This window comes from Dermacentor variabilis, chromosome 11, assembly GCF_050947875.1.
Source record: "Dermacentor variabilis isolate Ectoservices chromosome 11, ASM5094787v1, whole genome shotgun sequence".
NCBI lineage: Eukaryota > Metazoa > Arthropoda > Arachnida > Ixodida > Ixodidae > Dermacentor > Dermacentor variabilis.
This window is the reverse complement of record NC_134578.1, coordinates 24,722,886-24,741,243: the sequence shown is the minus strand read 5'-3', so window position 1 is coordinate 24,741,243 and position 18,358 is coordinate 24,722,886. Positions and strand designations below refer to the sequence as shown.

The window sequence follows — 18,358 nt, the reverse complement described above, 5'->3', positions numbered from 1 at the left end:
CTAAGTTTGATTCCAATTGACGTCCTGATGGTCGAAAGTCGAACACAATACCTTTGTTGTTAAATAAGCCGACGTGAATGAAGGCACAGTTCTTAAGGATAGAGTTAATTAAAGTACATGAACCAACAACCTTTGGTGGGAGTAGAACCCACTTGGACATATGTGCGAAGAAGATTATGGAATTTTACGTGCCAAAACAACGGTTTGATTATGAGGTACGCGGTAGTGGGGGGCTCCCGAATAATTTAGACCACGAGGTGTTCTTTTGCGCCTAAATCCAAATGGCCGGGTGTTTTCGCATTTCGCTCCAATGGAAATGCGGCCGCCGTGGCCGGGATGCGATCCTGCGACCTCGTGTGTACAGCCCAGAACCATATAGCCAATAAGCAACCACGTTAGTTTATATGAGCGAACCGACGATAATTCCAGGTTGGATTCCAATTGACATCGTGAAGGTTGAGATTCGAACCCGCGACTTTTGGTGGGAGTAGAACCCTCAACTTCTTGTGGGAGTCGAGCCCATGACCTTTGGTATTAATTAGGACTAAGTTGATTAATGCACTCCAACCCACGACCCAATATATAGACATACGCGAACTGGCCATATCTCTAATTTGAATTCCAATTAACATCGTGAAGGAGGAGTCGAACACACTACGTTTGGTGTCAAGGCGAACGCTTCTTCCTTCGAAGCTGGGAGGTGGTGGGTTCAAACAACTTGTGGTGTGTATTGTGTACCGACTACCGGTGAAACCGTGATTACGTGCAGCTGTACTTCGCGTCTGTGTGCGGAGTGCATGTTTAGCAGTACGATGAACTAGGCCCGGAAGTTATGGGAATTAAGGCGAAGTTAATTAAGGCACGGTTAATTCAGACATAGTTAATTAAGGCATTCGATTCCACGACATTTGGTGGGAGGAAACAAGGAATGGAATGTAACAACGCTTTAGCATGAAAATGTCAAGTAATATTTTAATGTCTCGTGAGCGGGCGGGCTTTCACCTTCATCCTCTTTAGCGCATGCTAACGTGACTGTCAACTTTTTATATGCCAAACACACAAGGAGTAGCGCCCGCTCAAAGAAAGACGTGTAGCCGAGACTGCCACCAGAAACCAGCTGGGCTAGAGATTGCTTTTGTGGGCGAAGTTCTTTGTCCCGTGTCCACCTGCTTCGTTGACAGAGAAAGCAACGATAGCGTTACTGAATATCCTCAAGTCGAGAAGTCTCTGCGGCAAGTTAGGACTCGGTATTGCACCTTTACAGACGCGCTGCTAGTTCTTATTCTCTCCCCTTTTGTCTTTGCTATCGTCCCTTTTCATCCTTTCCCAGCAGAGGGTAGCAAACCGGACTTGCATGTCGTTCGCCTTCCTGCCTTTTCTTGCTTTCCTTTCTCTCTCTCTCTTCTGATAACGCCTCTTACGCCAGCAGCGAAATATAATTTAGCCTGATAATGACATAATAGTTTTGTGCGCTCTGGTTCGACTCATCGCCAAAAAAAAAAAAGCCACAGGACTGGTTGCCTGCGTGTATCCGGTACACCATTATTGAGTGACGGTATGTGGACATGTTAAAGCTGCCTGCTATTCCAGTTTACGGAATAGCAGTGACATTTAGAGCAGAAGCAGTACTAGTATCGACATATCGTGGTTATGTGCTAATTACAACACGTTAGGAACAGTTATACGCATGATTGTCCTCGCAGAAAGAAAAAGAAAGCAGGTACATTGTTAATATAGGTTAATGGGCCTTGAAACACTTTTTATCGAAGTGAAGTTATGGATTTGAAGTTAAAATAAGCTATTTGAAAAATACCTTGCCGGAAAAAGTACTTCAACGCGTTCAGCAGAAACAGAGTTACTGGAGATTAAACACGGCCTTCGCGGTACTTCCTTTGCTTCTTCAATGCTTTGCACTGCCAAGACTACGGTGGAGCGAGGCATCCTAAATGTCCCCGTGGCGCGCAGTTCAAACTTCATTTTGAATGTTAACATAGACGGCACTATTTCCGAATTCGGTGCCAACGACGCGCTAAACGTAAGCCAAACGCAGTATTCCTCAGCAAGCCGTTGTGCGCCTATAGCCAGTGGACTCGTGGCGGCACCATGCGGTGGCCGCGGTATGTACGCTACGTAGCAGACCGCAGCTACCAATAGCAGCAGTGTATGGGAATCCGCTTTATTACGAAATAAAGCGTCCAGAAGAGACTGAAGAGCAGGCTTCTTTTGGAAAGAGAGCGTTTGAGAGGAAGGCGACTTCGCGTTCGGCTTGCGAGCTCCACGAACCACCTGCGACAGCAAAACTTTGCCTGAGATGTTCACAGCAGCGTACGCTATCCGCGGACTATGTTATTTCACCAAGCCAGAGGAGTGGTTCAAGGCCCCTTTAAGGATTGTTGCTCCTGACATCTTTACACCAGCGGCTAAGCAGAACGCGGTGGTTGTAGCTTAAGCTCCCGTTATCTGTGAGCTTTAGTTGAACACATCGTCACAAGATGACGCCACTCGCGGTCCGCACCTTGCGGTATTCCATAGACAACACTAGTTCACGGACGAGCCAGCGATAACTCTCCTGCGCAGGATTACTGCAGATGGTGCCCATTCGTTTTTTCCACGCGGGAAGCACTTCTTCACGAGACGCTGTCTCAAGTTACTGGGTTACAACTTGTGCACCCATACCGCCGGCGCCACGGAAAAATCCAAAGGTGCGAGCACAAACGCAGCAAAGTGCTATCTGTGGTTGCGTTAGGTAACCCCCTTATCTCGAAGAGCTAGCGGTGGCACGGTAACGCAAGATTTTGTTTTTGTTTTATATACATAAAACTTCCGTTATCTCTCTCACCGTGTGCTCAAGACGCGTCAAGGTCCAACCACGTTGCAGGCGACAGCCGACCCACATAAACACTCGAGGTTGTGTCCACGATAGCGACGATATGATCGAATAATAATGTTACGGACTGCCGTCAGTGATATTATTTTTTGTTGTCAATTGGATTCTTCGGCTAATATTTTCTGGTATAAAGGAAGAGAGCAGAGATCCGCTTCCGATGCCTTATTTCGGTATACTGCCGTGCCTCGACGAATGGGCACCAGAGTTATCACAAGTCAACGTGGCCGCGCCTCATATTCTTTCCCATTGGCGACATTGAGTCTGATGGTGCCATGGGTATTGCAAAACCCATCGAGCAAGCTCGTACGATAGATAAGTTAGGCATTCGGAAATAAAGGTAAAAAAAAAATAGAAACCCGTGCTGGCGAACCTAGAACGTGTTTTTTTTTTATGTACAGATAAGGACACGGAGTGGCACGAGGTAGTGCATTGTAACACGTGTGTCTACGCCAGGCTCGTGTTGGCACGTGCTCGCACATGGGCGGGAAAACAGTTTACGTGTTTCAGATAAAACGTTTCCAGCTGCAGGTCTACGCAAGTTCGGATGTTCCCCTTGCCGGCTCCCGTTGGTAAGGACCGTTTCCGTACGTTGAGACAGTGAAGAAGATAACGACTATCACATACTTGGATATTGGAATCACCTACGGACTTCGTCAAGACGCTGAGAATTATCTTGAGACCGTTGTAAACTTGAAAGGTGAGTAGAAAGATATTAACTCTTTATTGCCTGCAATCTTCGTGGCCCCCTTCGGGGCGGGAAGTCTGCACGTCCTTCAAGGTGTTGAGGACTACCCGTGGGAAATGTTGCGCTGCGGAAAGCCGAGTGTAAAAAAAGAAAAAACATGGGCTTTAGCTTTTCTTTTGGTTGTCAATCGCGCGATCATTGCATATTTGATCGCCGAGTTGAACGACACGAGTTTTAAGTTCTCATTGATTATAAGCATCCTACCAAGTGAGCACGGATCCTGCCTCAAGGTGTAGGGTGTTGGGCAGGAGAGTTGCAAGATTTCACGCTTAGTGTAAGGACGTAGTCTATTGCTGCCCTACAGGTGTCACTGTTCTTCGGTTGTCAATCACGAGAGCAGTGCAAGTTCCAAGACGTGAGTTAAGTGTCGTGAATGCAAAATTTTTATTGATCATAGGCTTCGTGCTCCGTGGACACGTAGCTGATCTTTAAGTTGACGAATACCCAAACGGGAATATTTCGCAGTTGAAAGTTGAGTGCAATAAGGAAAGTCGCAGGCCTGCGCGGCACAAGCAGCAGAGTCACAGAATAAGGTGGAGGGGCGGCTTCATAGAAGCTCCATTTTCGGCACCAACACTACAGGGTCTTCGCGGCGAAGTGTCTTCGCGCCTTCGTCGCGAGAACGATCTGAACTGTCCGCCCCGCGTGGACGGCGAGCTGGGGCTTGTCCTGTCCTCTGCACGGCGGTCTGCTGAGACCGACGTTGCCTGGTAGCAGCTGCGCGCCTAGCTCTACGATTCCCTTCTTCAGCAGCGGTTCGTACCTTGTGAGGAGGCGCGGTAACGTGTACAGAAGAGTAAGCACAGGTATCCAGACTACGTGGCGCACATGCCCCATCCCTTGATCCGTGGTACGATACGATGCTGTTGATCACGATGATAAGGATTTACGGGCATCCTCTTCGAAACGGGTCGTTGACAAACGGTCACCTAGCCTGCTTAAGGTACCAGGCCCAGCTACATGCAGCATGCTACTGCTACATGGAACTGCTACGTCTCGGGTAACCTGGTGGAACACGATGCAACTGCAACGCGAAGTTTGCAGGTATCGACGCTACGCGGCGCGTATGTCATATGGCGTGATAAATGGCGAGACACGATGCTAATGATGATTATTATTATTTATTGGCATTCCCTTTGAAATGAGGCAGTGACAAACAGTTACCTAGCCTGCTTGATTTAATTAGGTATGCTATTCGTGTTTTCCATTCTTGCGTTTTTTTGTATACATCGCCTTAATCTTCTTTTCATTCCTCACACTTTCTCTATGTGCCTCGTAACACTACGCATGCAAGTTCTACATGGCGTGCCACCTGGTGTAATACTGTGAAAGTGCAATGCAAAGGACGCACGTGTAGGGGATACGCGACATGCATCTCCCATCGCAAGTGACACGATACGATGCCAATGGGGATGATGATGATGATGATGATGATGATGATGTGTTGGCATCCCCCTTGTAACGGTGCGGTGCAATAGTCAGCTAGCCAGCTTGATTCAATCAGGTATACATGTTTTTTTTCAGTCCAGCATCTTTGTGTACATCTCCTTAACCTTTTTTTCTTCCTCAAACATCCTCTATCTACCTTGTACCTATGCAAATGCTAGATGGCGTGCCACCTGGTGTAATAATATGAAGCTGCAATGCAAAGTGTGCACGTATCGACGCTACACGGCAGGCATGTCACACCGCGTGTCTCCTCGCGCGCTTGGACGTGCTTATAGGGCATTTTCCTGCTGCATGCTACCAAGTGCTGGCGTGGTTCAGTGGTAGAGTAGCTGACTCCCGCAGAGCGGGCCCGGGCTTGATTCCGGCGGGAACTGGGTATTTTTTTGTTCTTATTGCCGGCGATAGCTGCGACGGACACCAGCGGCGGCGTCGGACAACATCGCCATCCAGAACGACTACTGGAGTGAGCCCATAACAGCTTACGCTGTAAAGGGGTTTAATTCATCATCATCATCATCACCACCACCACCACCACCACCACCACCACCATCATCATCATCATCATCATCATCATCATCATCATCCTGGCTACGCCCACTGCAGGGCAAAGGCCTCTCCCATACTTCTCCAACTACCCCGGTCATGTGCTAATTGCGTCCATGTTGTCCCTGCAAACTTCTGAATCCCATCCGCCCACCTAACTTTCTGCCGCCTCCTGCTATGCGGCACTTTAGTTGTCACTGTTGAGTTTCCACCGACTGTAAGTTCCGTGCACAGTGTGAAGGAAAGTTCCATCGTAGCTTTGTTTCAAGGCATCGAGAATCACGCAGGAGGGTTGTGCGACCTAAATCTTTAGCGTGAGAACGTGGACGTACTACAGCTGTCCTTTAGTAATCAGTGCTATTTGGTCATCAATCACGGGGCTATTGCACACGAGGGAGGTGAGCACAGTGCCGCAAACGCAATCTTTTCAATAACTATAAGATTTGTGTTGCTTGAGGCGAGAATTTCAAACGTACCTTTCAAAAAACACCACTGGACGGTGGCACCGTTTAAAGGTGAGCTTAAAAACGTGCACTTCTTAAGCGGTCCATTATTTCTAATCCTTCTTTCTGGTAACGCTGGTAATTTAAAGCCAAGGCACTTTTGGACCGAGAAGTCGCCGGTAATAAAATACTTAATGTTTGGAACAGCGATTAAGGCTGCACTTTAAACTTCTTAATTGTAACAGAGCTTTTTCTCACATGAGTACAGTTGACATAAGCGTAAGGTGGCCCTACATTTTATTTGTTGTGTATGGTGGTGCTCGAACACCAATACCAAAGCAACACCAATGTAAGAAATAATGGGGTTTTACGTACCAGAACCACGGTATGATTATGAGGCACTCCGTAGTGTAGGACTACAGATTAATTTTGACCACCTGGGGCTCTCCCAACGTGAACCTAAATCTAAGTACTCGGGCGTTTTTGCATTTCGCCCCATCCACCATGGACAGGATTTGTTCCCATGACCTCATGCTTAGCAGCTGGCACAACACCAAAGCCACTGAACAACCACGGAGGGCGGCACCGATACGGTGTTGATGGGTAACAAATAATTATTGCACATCTGAGAGGTGAGAAGAGTGACGCGAACCCATGCTCTGCTTTCACTATAGCGCTTCTTCACAATGAGTCTTTCGCTGGCACCGAAATGAGTAGACATCGCTTATCTTGCCCGGACACGGGCAGGACATGTACTAGGAGGGAAGATAACCGATGGTCATTAAGGGTTACGGACTGGATTTTAAGGGAAGGGAAGAGTAGCAGGGGGCGGCAGAGTTAGGTGGGCGGATGAGATTAAGAAGTTTGCAGGGACAACATGGCCACAATTAGTACATGACCGGGGTTGTTGGAGAAGTATGGGAGAGGCCTTTGCCCTGCAGTGGGCCTAACCAGGCTGATTATGATGATGATGATGATGATGTTACCCGGCGCGCAGATCTCGTTCGCCCCAGTTACGTATCTGTCAGTGGCTTACGACCCGAAAGGCGGAACGTCACCTTACTGTAGAGCTCTGCACCGACAGCGGACACAAACAGGTCGCGTCGCAGCTGCATCGTGTGACTATAGGAGCGAGCCACGGCACAATGCCAGTGATTAGGACTGTAGCGTGAGCGCACCTAAAAAGCCACGGTAGAACCTTATAATACGCGGGCTCTTTATTTACTGTCACGTGGGCCAACAGCAGCCATGACCCCAAGTTGAACCCATGCCCTCGAGGTCAACCACAAGACGCCGTTGGGCCACCGCATCTGGTATGATCAGTAACTAAACAATGGCGACACCGACTCTAGCCGCCCAGCAATTGCTAGTGGTGACAGACTGCTGTTGTTAACTTACCAGAAACACCTAAACGAACCTTTCTTCTTGCTGTACGTTTACGTGGTAAACTACTCAGAACGTGCCAAACTCATGAATGTGGCGAATTAGTCAGAACTAGTCACCCAAGGCCATTCGACAGGGCCCTCTGAGGTATGGGAATGGAAAGGCGGATTGACCAGGTTCTACGACGTCACTAACCATTGCAAGATGCAAAGACGCACTTATCCACCCCCCCACCCACAGCGCAATAGATCTCAAGCTGTCCAGTGGCGACACGCACAAACAAATCACACAAAAGTCTGATACTAATGCACGCTATTTATCCAGAAATATACGAACAGATAGGTGCAAAGTGTGTGGCACCAGAGCCACGCTAGAACGCATGCTATTTGAATGCCAGGGACTAATACACGATAATGAGAGCGATGGCGGGCCGCACTGCTCAGCTCAAACCTGGAAGACCAACCTGGAAAGCCAAGGAAGCCGCCGGGAGACAAGAACTCGGCCGTAACCTCTGCGGGTGCCTCAGCCTACTAACTCGCCGGAAGCAAATAATTCCGATTCGAAATAAAGTTCACTCACTCACTCACTCACTCACTCACTCACTCACTCACTCACTCACTCACTCACTCACTCACTCACTCACTCACTCACTCACTCACTCACTCACTCACTCACTCACTCACTCACTCACTCACTCACTCACTCACTCACTCACTCACTCACTCACTCACTCACTCACTCACTCACTCACTCACTCACTCACTCACTCACTCACTCACTCACTCACTCACTCACTCACTCACTCACTCACTCACTCACTCACTCACTCACTCAAGGCTGCTGTCTCGGCATGACATACAGTGGTGGCGCTACCATGTTCATGACAAGCAAGCGGTAAAGGGTCATTCGTTATCTCCGATGCGATCAGCTTACGGTGCGTGGACATCATTCCCACAGTGGGGTGCTAGGGTTATCGAAGGCCGCTGCACACGCTCATGCGAAATGTGCAACGTGATCTAATCGGCATGCAAATGGAAGCTGCATGGACATCCCTGCGTCGACACTGACGATGCTGTTGTTGTCACACTTATTGATAGCTTCCAAGGATGCAAATTAATTTGTGTGAGTGTTGGCTCGCCCGACACGCTAGCAAACAATCCGTTATTTGTCGAGAGCAATGCAGCAGCACAATCTCAATGCTCCAACGCCCCCTCCCCTTCCCCCCTCAATCGTCACTCGCCCCACTATGCGAAAATCTTATCGCCACATCACAACGGATACCCGCGCGTACACGTTCACGCGAAATGTGTTGCTCATGTATCTATACCAGAAGGGCATTGCATATCTGGTGACACAGAAAGCACTCTCTCGCGCTGCAGGTAGTTCGCGTGAGAGATACGTGAGGCGTTGAACGGGCAAAGAGATAGGAAGTGTAAACTCGTGTTGTGAAACATCGAGTGGTTTTCGCTAGATAACGAGGTTTCATTGCGTGATGGCAGATACGATTCCGAACCTCTCGCCAACCCACCTTCGCTCAGGCGCACTCTCGACACAGGGGCTTGCATTGGATTTGTTCGTGTTTTGATAAGGCGCCCAGTTGCAACTCCTTGGGTGCCGCGCACTTTTCCCTTCAGATTCTTGCCTGTCAGTGCTGAGTGCGCTCTCCGGATCGGGAACCCGGATTGAGGAGCTCCAGATGCGCAAGAGAAATCGCGGAGCTTACCTAGGTCAAGGTTTTCAAGTTACAACCGCCAGATCTACTGCACTTGCTAAAGGTCAGTAAAGGAGGTACTGCTTATATGGGAATGCAAATTCCATTTGTTTACTTATTTCTTATTTGAACTATTCCATTGGTATGACTGGTTGGCTTGTGTCCAAATGCAGAAATTGCAGAACGTACCGTATCGTTTGCTCTTGTTTCTATTTACTTTGTAAGCACGCTTGCTAAACGTGCTTTATTACCTAAAATTTGCAAGTCACGTCAAACAACTACTGTAGGAACGTTGATGAATTTTGCTTTGCGGAGAACAAGGTAATACAATAATTGCAAACGTTTTAAACTCCGCTCCTTCCGACGTATCATTTTTGAGATGCTCATCTAAACACCTCCATACATTCATGAAATCGTGCGAAAATTATTGTGGAACCAATAATACCATTTTTAGATATGCTGGAGAAAGTTTTCAATTGTACATACACAGTTTACGACACCAGTTACTAAATAATTACTACACATGAATTTTCTCGCTAAGAATGCCATGGTTCATTGTTTTGCCGAATGTACTCGCGATGACCAGAAGTAATGGTGAACAATTTCTGTTAACGATCCTTCATGGCGCATTATCGTTATCGTTATCATTATCGTTATTATCGTTATCGTCATCGCATTATCATTCATGGCGCATTATCATGGCGATCCTTGGTGCATTATAGTCTGCACGGCTGCTGCGCCATAAAAATCCCAAATCATCATCAACGATCCGTCATGTCGAATGGTGTTTAGGCTTTGGGGGTTAATTTTATATAAATTAATGAATCAGTAAGTCAATGCAGATACATAAACTGACGGTGACACTCGTACTGCTTCATCGAGAGCCCTTGGAATTTCGGATGCTATCTTCTCTCTTCGTACCTTCAAAATTACCACGCTAACACTGTACGAGTCTTACTCCTAGGAACTGCCTTCCTCTAAAACCATGGTGAAGCATAAGGCTCCTGTCAACGCCCTTTTGTAACTCCTGTACTGGCCCTGTCACAGTACAGGAGTTACTGTGGCTCACGCGAAACGGGAGCTCCAATGTGGTTTAAATGGACAGAAAAGATGAATATTAAGTCGAGCCAGATTGCTATATTGCTGCATTGCACTACTGCTATCCTACAGGGCAGTAGCTTGGAGAGTAACAAAGATGCCTGAAAAAGAGCCAATTACAGCGCAGCGAGCCTCGTAACAAAAAAAGACAACAAAATAATAATAAGCAGGTTCAACGCAATTGTTGGAATCTAGGCTAAGCGAAGCTTTAGGGAAGTGCTTACTTGAATTGTTCACAACTAACGGTGATGTGGCCACTTTTGCTTACTTTCATATTTTCAGGCAATGTGAAAGGCTAGGTAATGTTAGCTATAGTCAGTGCTGCACGCTGTTTTGAATCGCGACATGGTAGGACTCAAAACATGCTCAGCTTTGTCGCACGCACGCACGGCTGTTGCTGGCAACTGACGAGGTCGGCAGTCGCCAGCCGCCCCTCTCTCCTTTCCCAGCCCACCCCTCTCCTTCCTCTGTCTCGACTTCATCTGCGCGAGAGTCCGCAATCCTAGCATTAGCATATCCTAGTCCCAACGGACGCGTGCTCTAAAGGCAGCCAGTCCGATAGTGCGTTTCCTGCAGTGTACGGGCCTGCGTGACAGTCTGTAGGCTGTGATAGTGACGTGGGCCGATTTCCGTTTCTCGACTTATCTTTCTCCCTTCATATCATTCTAAAACACTTTTCCGCCATACAAAGTAGCACATCGAACCTTTTGTTTTAGTTACCCTCACTTCCTTTCCTTAGTTGCTGTATCTCTCTTTTTGTTGCGGAAAAATGGGCGACCACAGGTGCATGAACAGAGACGTGCGACACATAGCTAGCTACATTTACGGATTCTGTACCTATCCTGTTACAGTGACACGTACCCCTTGTGGAGTACTGACCAAGAATGTACACAAACCGAACGTGGCATACCGAAGACCTAAATTAAAGAAAAGTAAAAAATAAAAGGATTGAGTGCCTACCCAAAAAGGATTGCGCTACCCATTAGCAGTTCGATGTGCTTTAGAGATACTTGTGAGCGGCATTAAATACTGAGGTTTTGTCCAGATTTCTTTTTTTTGTAGCACAGAACAGAGGTGCGCTTACTCGCAATACTTTTCCGGTCAGCGTACAAGGGTTGTGCAGCCGAACGTTGGCTAGTATTTGCATTTGGTGCACATATGCAAGCTTCGTATGTTTATCCACAAATGCAGCCACCGAGATACTGACAGAGACAGCAGCAGAAAGCAGCCACGCCACACCCTGGATTTTAGGCAAGGAGAGCCTCGCTTTAAATATGATAGGATTAATGTTTGGAGCAAGGAAGACAGTGGCATGAGTTAGCGGGCGAACGGGGCCTGCCGATATTCCATAGTTTCAGACTGGGAGGAAGAAAGGGTGGTCGGCAGGCAATGTAATGCACAAAATGGATAATCGATGGCCCATAAATGTTGCAGAATGTGTGCCAAGTGGTGGAAAACGCAGTCGAGGAAGCAGCAGACTACGTGTATCGACGAGATTAGCAAATCTCGCAGGCATAAGATGATGTCAGCTGGCGCAAGACGGGGGGTGATTGGAGATCACTGGGATGGGCCTCGGTCCTGCACTTAACATGGATTAAGCTGATGCTACGGTTGCTCACACTGCTGGATTTGCACCTCTACAATAATGAAAAAGAAAGAAAACAGTGGTTAGCAGAGTTCCAATAACTCATGAAAGGGAAACACAAACAAAACAACCGTGGCTTATATGCGAGTGGTACCGGGATCGATACCTAGCACCTCCACCAAATGAAATGATGTTTAATTAAAGGTGGGAAGCAGCAGATCAACAGCAGCCTCGCAGCAGCGAACGGCCCGAACTCTCCTGAAAATCACAGCGCGGGTCATCGTCGTCGTCTCCGAGTTGCTATCGGACACACTTCATTGCAATATGTATAACACGACCTCAAGAAACCAACTCGAATGGTCTCATTCATATTCATCCGCCAGTGCCTACACAGTTTTCTTTTGTACAGATACAGCGTTGCCGTTGCAGTAGAGCGCCACACTTGAGACAAAGATATGGGTCGTAATGACTGGACTCCCCATTACACTAGAGAAACTCCTGATCCAACAAGAAGAAATCCTGTCGATGCTCTGACAGAGGCCAGATACAGTGGCAGATTAATGGGATCATCTGCCTGGCGCTGACGTTTCACACAAGGGTGTTGTTTTGGTCCACCAGGCTTCACTGCAAGAATTGCGGTCCCACTAAAATATGTCTTTGCGACGACGAGAAGTTCGGTTGCAATAAGCAAATGACTGCAGTTCAAAAAAAACTTCCTGTTATGACGGTGACTGGTCATGAGGTTGCCCAAATGACATTTCTGCTCCAGCAATAAATCGTGTTACTAACAAGAAGACGTGAGGCAATACGAGAGGAACTTCGGTTGCTTGCACAATTTAGCAATTTATCGCCAACTTCAGGATGCGATCAGGAAAGAAAAAAGCCACAAATTATGCGTTTTCGCTACTTTTCACGCTCCTTAAGATGACATTCGTGGCCATATGTACACTGAAATACGTACGGAAAATTTTCAACGCGGGAATAATTAAAATGCGATGTTGTGTGCGCAAGAATTAGCGACGGAGTGGGGCTTGAAAAGTATTCCCAACGTTAGCATTAAAAAAGTGAGGTTCTTCATGAAGTAGTTGTCTTCAACCAAGGAATCAAGCTCCGTCGCTACCATGATCAGAAGTCGTCAGATTGCGAAACGAAAATTTCCCCTTGAGCAAGGACTCCTGCCGAGGGGGACAACATAACAGCGATGGAGTTCGAAGAGTATTTCGGCCCTGTAAAGGACAATAAAAAGAAGAAGCACTCCATCAGCTTAGGTTGATAAAGTGCTTTTCTGGAGTCTGCTTTTGTAAGTAAAGTTGTAGAGGTTTGATTATAATAAGATAAAACGAAGGGCAGGACTTCAAATGTATCGAATTTGGCACTGGAATCCCGTCACTGGTATGCCACTATGACGTCACAAATTGAAAATATTTTCTCGCTTTTTGGGAGTTTCGGTACACAACAGTTTCTCCGAGCATGCTCCATTCAGTTTTTGAATTCTTTCCAATGTAATGTCGGCCCCCCTTTTACCGATGAAGAATTAAGCCGGGATAGACGCCGTCGATATCTCCAGCGTCACGAAGAGGTGCATTGTACCGAAACTCGAAGCCGTCTTTTTTGTTTTTCGAGTGTTTTATTTCGAGCTTGTCTAGTCTGCTCTAACGACATGATTGACTTTTCTGGTACTGCAGTTATAAGGTTTTTTTACTAATAAAGATCGACTCATATTTCGCTTTAATGTCCTCTTGACCGTCCTCTTGACTGGTGGCTGCGATGGCGCAGCAGGTATCGCCTGATGTATTTTCTCTGAATGTGCAGCTATCTTGGCCAGCTGCCTATCATCATTCGCACGTGGAAATTGAGCACTCATTTCCGTGGAGGACGGCTTCCTGCAAGCCCAACAGGTGTCGTCGTCTTCGTTGAGCACCGCTCATAACAAGCAGGACCATCACCGAGGCTTCACTGGTGGCAGCAACAGAGCAGCATGCATTGCCTCACGTATTTTCTCCGAATGTGCAGCTATCTTGGCCAGCTGCCTATCATCATTCGCACGTGGAAATCGAGCACTCATTTCTGTGGACGACAGCTTCTTGCAAGCCCAACAGGTGTCGTCGGCTTCGTTGAGCACCGCTCATAACAAGCAGGACCATCACCGAGGATTCATTGGTGGCAGCAACAGAGCAGCATGCATTGCCTCACGTATTTCCTCCGAATGTGCAGCTATCTTGGCCAGCTGCCTATCATCATTCGCACGTGGAATTGGAGCACTCATTTCCGTAGACGACAGCTTCCTGCAAGCCCAACAGGTGTCGTCGGCTTCGTTGAGCACCGCTCATAAGAACTTCTCCAACTATCCCGGTCATGTACTAATTGTGGCCATGTCGTCCCTGCAAACTTCTGAATCTCATCCGCCCACCTAACTTTCTGCCGCACCCTGCTACGCTTCCCTTCCCTTAGAATCCAGTCCGTAACCCTTAATGACCATCGGTTATCTTCCCTCCTCAATACATGTCCTGCCCATTTTCACTTCTTTTTCTTGATTTCAACTAAAATGCCATTAACTCGTGTTTGTTCCCTCACCCAATCTGTTCTTTTCTTATCCCTTAGCGTTACACCCATCATTCTTCTTTCCACAGCTCGTTGCGTCGTCCTCAATTTAAGTAGAACCCTTTTCGTAAGCCTACAGGTTTCTGCCCCGTAGGTGAGTACAGGACCATCACCGATGCTTCACTGGTGGCAGCAACAGAGCAGCATACATTGCCTCACGTATTTTCTCCGAATTCACAGGATAGTTTTATTAAAATCTTGCGTAATTTTCTGCTTGTGACCTGTTCACTGTCGCTACTGCCACATTTTCTCTTTTTTCCTATTGTGCTATTGTGTACGAAGCTGTTTATTTAGCAGATTATTGAGAACCCAAAATGCCGACAAATTTAGAGCTTGCCAAAAGTATTGAAGCAAGTGAGGCTAAACTGCAAACTGAAAGCAGCCAATTCGCTGACGACATTCTCGATAAATTTCTGTTAAAGTTGCAATGTACTGGGCTTGATGCGATTGAATGAAGAAAGCAGGTTGAAAACCTGAAAGTAAGTGCAGGTGTCTTAAATAACTACTTTGAAAAAATGCGGGATGAAAAACTCAAGCTTCCAGCTGACAATAAAAAGCTCATGTTGGAGAACAAACTACTGTCAAGAAGGGTGGCTAAGCTGGAACAATACTTTAGAAAGAACAATGTTGAGATCAGAGGCGCACCCTGCACCCAAGGGGAGAGCTGCATCGCAGTCATGCAAACCACTGGCACTAAAATTGGGTGCCCGGAAACGGCGGCTGACCTTGGTGTCACTCATCGGATTCCTGCAATAGTGCAAGAAAAGACAAAAAATAGCATCGTGGCTAGATTCTGTTCCCGGTGTGAAAATCGATGTGAAAGCTTTCGTTGACAGCGCAGTCTGCATCAATGAGCACTTGACTCCGCGAAATAAAGCGCTTTTGTCGAAGGCGTTGGCGTTGAAAAAAGTGGCAATTTTTGTGGATCAGCAACTGCCGAATCAAGGCCAGAAAAGCAGAGAAAACCAGAGTGTACCGCATTGCCAATGATTCAGACCTTGCGATCATTACCATCAGCATTAAATTTGTGCCTGCCTTAACCTCTTCCTTCCATCACGGTATCATATTACACAACGAGCGAGTTAAATGACTTCCTTCACAATAGTAATCGCTCTCTTATTCATTTCAATGCTCACAGCCTCCGAAAGCGTCATGATGATTTCCAGAATCTGCTTTGAACTCTTTCATTCATGTTTTAAATCATTGCTGTCTCAGAGACCTGGCTTAGCGAAGTTGATAATGACTTGTACTGTTTCCCTTCTTATAAATTAGAGTACACCCACAGAGAATCCAGTAACTAGAGTAGAGCAGCTGTCTATATCCCGTCTGGAATCCCGTACGAAAGAAGACTTGACCTCGCGTTAAATATTCAAAACGGTGAATCAGTTTGGTTGGAATTCGATCCTAACTTTCTTAACACTGATAATAGAAACTTCATCTTTGGTTGCGTTTACCTTTTACTTTCCTCTTGAATTCCAGACTTTTGTATTTCTCTCGATAATATAATGGCAAAGTTATCCGTGGAGACCAAAATTGTCATAATTGTGGGTGATATGAACATAAATTTAATGGAGTCATCCCCGAGCTCTGTCAGTTATTCGTCTTGTTTTCAGGGTTTTGGTTACGAATGTCTCATTAATGCCCCCACTCTTTCAGTTCTTGGGGGTTCTAGCACTCTGATCGATCATGCATTGGGGAATATTTTGAATCCACCTGGTGCACGAGTACTTGAAACTGCCATTACTGACCATCTCCCCCCTCTTGCTGCGCACTAAATCTGCCCGCTATTCCTATTCCAACTTTTACACGAAACTTGTTTTCGATAAAAAAAATTTCTCAGAAGCTGCATCTTCCGCTGACTCGTATTTCGCTCTTGACACCAATGATCCGCAGGCAGCTTTCTGGCGATTTCTAACAAAGTTGTTATCACAGTATCATACCTACTTTCAGATAAGCAAATGCAAAAAGAAAGTGGCTTCACCTCAAAATCCATGGGTCACCGACAGTTTGCTAAAGGCCACACACACACGAGAAAACCTTTAGAACAAACAAAAAGACAACCATTTAATACAAACTTGCGTGAGCGGTACGAGAAATTCTACAACACACTTTCTTCACGGCCTAAAAAAGCTAAAAGCAAATGCTATGAAGAAAAAAATACTTCGATTTGGTTCTGACGTTAAGAAAAAATGGCAAATATTGAACTCATTTTCAATAGGAAGCACGGAGCTGATAGCATAGCTAAAATATCCCACGATGGTAATACTTATTTAGAACCACTTTTTATTGCGGATGCTTTCAGCGATTTCATTTTTTCCTAATATCTCCACTGAAGCTGAAGACAACTTATATGCATCGAAGCGCCTTCCACAATCGTGTTATATGTTTCCAACCACTCCTGATGAGGTGTTATCAGTAATGAACAATTTAAAAATAACCAGTGCTGGGCTGGAGAACCTTCATCCTGGCTGTGTTAAATTAATTTCGAAATCAGTATCATTTGTAGTGTTTGAAATTATTAACCTCATGTTTAAACAGGGACCTTTCATCGCGAGCTTAAACGTGGTAGGGTTACTCCAGTTTTTAAGAAAGGCGTTCGCTCATTACTATCTAATTGTAGGCCAATCTGTGTTTTACCCTTCTTTGGCAAGGTCATCGAGAAAATTATTGAAAAGCGATTGATCAAATACTTAAACAAATTTAATGTTCTTTCACCTGAACAATTTGGAATGAGATCCGGTTACTCTGCTGACCTAGCACTTGTATCTCTTACTTACTAATAAAGAAAGCCATTGATGACGGTAAATTCACAGCATACTTATTTGTAGACTTCTCAAAGGCATTTGATAGCATTGACGACGAGATTCTTAAACTAGATTCAATAGGTATCACAGGTGCTCCTTTGCTACTATTATGCAGCTACTTACGAGACAGATACCAGGTTGTTAGTGTTTCCGATGATTATTCTAAACCTAAAGCGAGTAATTTAGGTGTACCATAAGGATACATTTTGGGTCCGTTGCTTTTTTTACTTTATATTAATGACCTACCTAACTGTCTCACATCTTCTAGGTGTATACTATATGACGATGGCACTGCAATTACTAATTCTGGCGAATGTCTGTCAACGGTAATAACCAGGCCTAATAGTGATGTTCATAGCTTAGAATGATGAAAAATGAAGACTTACCATTATTCCCACTAAAACTAAATTTCGTTTATTCTCACTCCAAAATAAATAATCACCACTCGTATGCATTCTGCCCATTTCCATTGGTAACCATTTACTATAAGCAAGTGAAGAACGCACATAGGTGTTACTATTGACTGTAACCTAAAATTTCACCGCAATATAAATAATAATAAAAAGAAGTTATCACATGGAATACGCGTTCTCATTAGGGCCCGTCCGTTCTTTTCTCGACCTGTGTTGCTCTCACTCTATTTCGCGTTTGTACACTCTCACATTAACTACTGCATAACCTCCTAGGGTAACACGTGCACGACTCGCCTAAAGCCGATGCAAAACGATCCAGAACCAGGCAATTAGAATAATTACGTAAAGTCCACACACGGCCAGTGCCACACAGTTACTACAAGCAAATTACATTCTGCACTTTGCGGCCCTTGTCAAGTACGACCTTGCCGCTTTCCTTTTCAAACTGATAAATGACAAAATCTCATTATCGCTAATTCCTACATGATCTGTAACAAATACTAACTCAACTCGTTTCGCGCTGCATATTAACTTCATTCTGCCCAAAGTGCGCACTAATTATGGTAAACAGACAGTTCACTTTGCAGCCATATCATCATGGAATACCATTACCATTTGTCATAAAACTCCAGAAAGCCCATTGATTTTGTGATGAACCGAAAAAATTATTTATTGTGTGATATGTGTGTGACACTA

The 18,358-nt window shown here is 45.8% G+C and overlaps 1 protein-coding gene across 1 annotated transcript in view; it reads left to right on the top strand.

Moving 5' to 3' along the window:
• Nucleotides 1–9,135: 9,135 nt before the first annotated feature.
• The window catches only part of LOC142563939 (uncharacterized), a 112,725-nt gene continuing 103,502 nt past the window's right edge, over nucleotides 9,136–18,358 (top strand). Inside the window, exon 1 of the mRNA XM_075674682.1 lies at nucleotides 9,136–9,225. The gene's annotated coding sequence lies outside the window, so the exon portion shown is untranslated. The remainder of the gene's footprint in view (nucleotides 9,226–18,358) is intronic.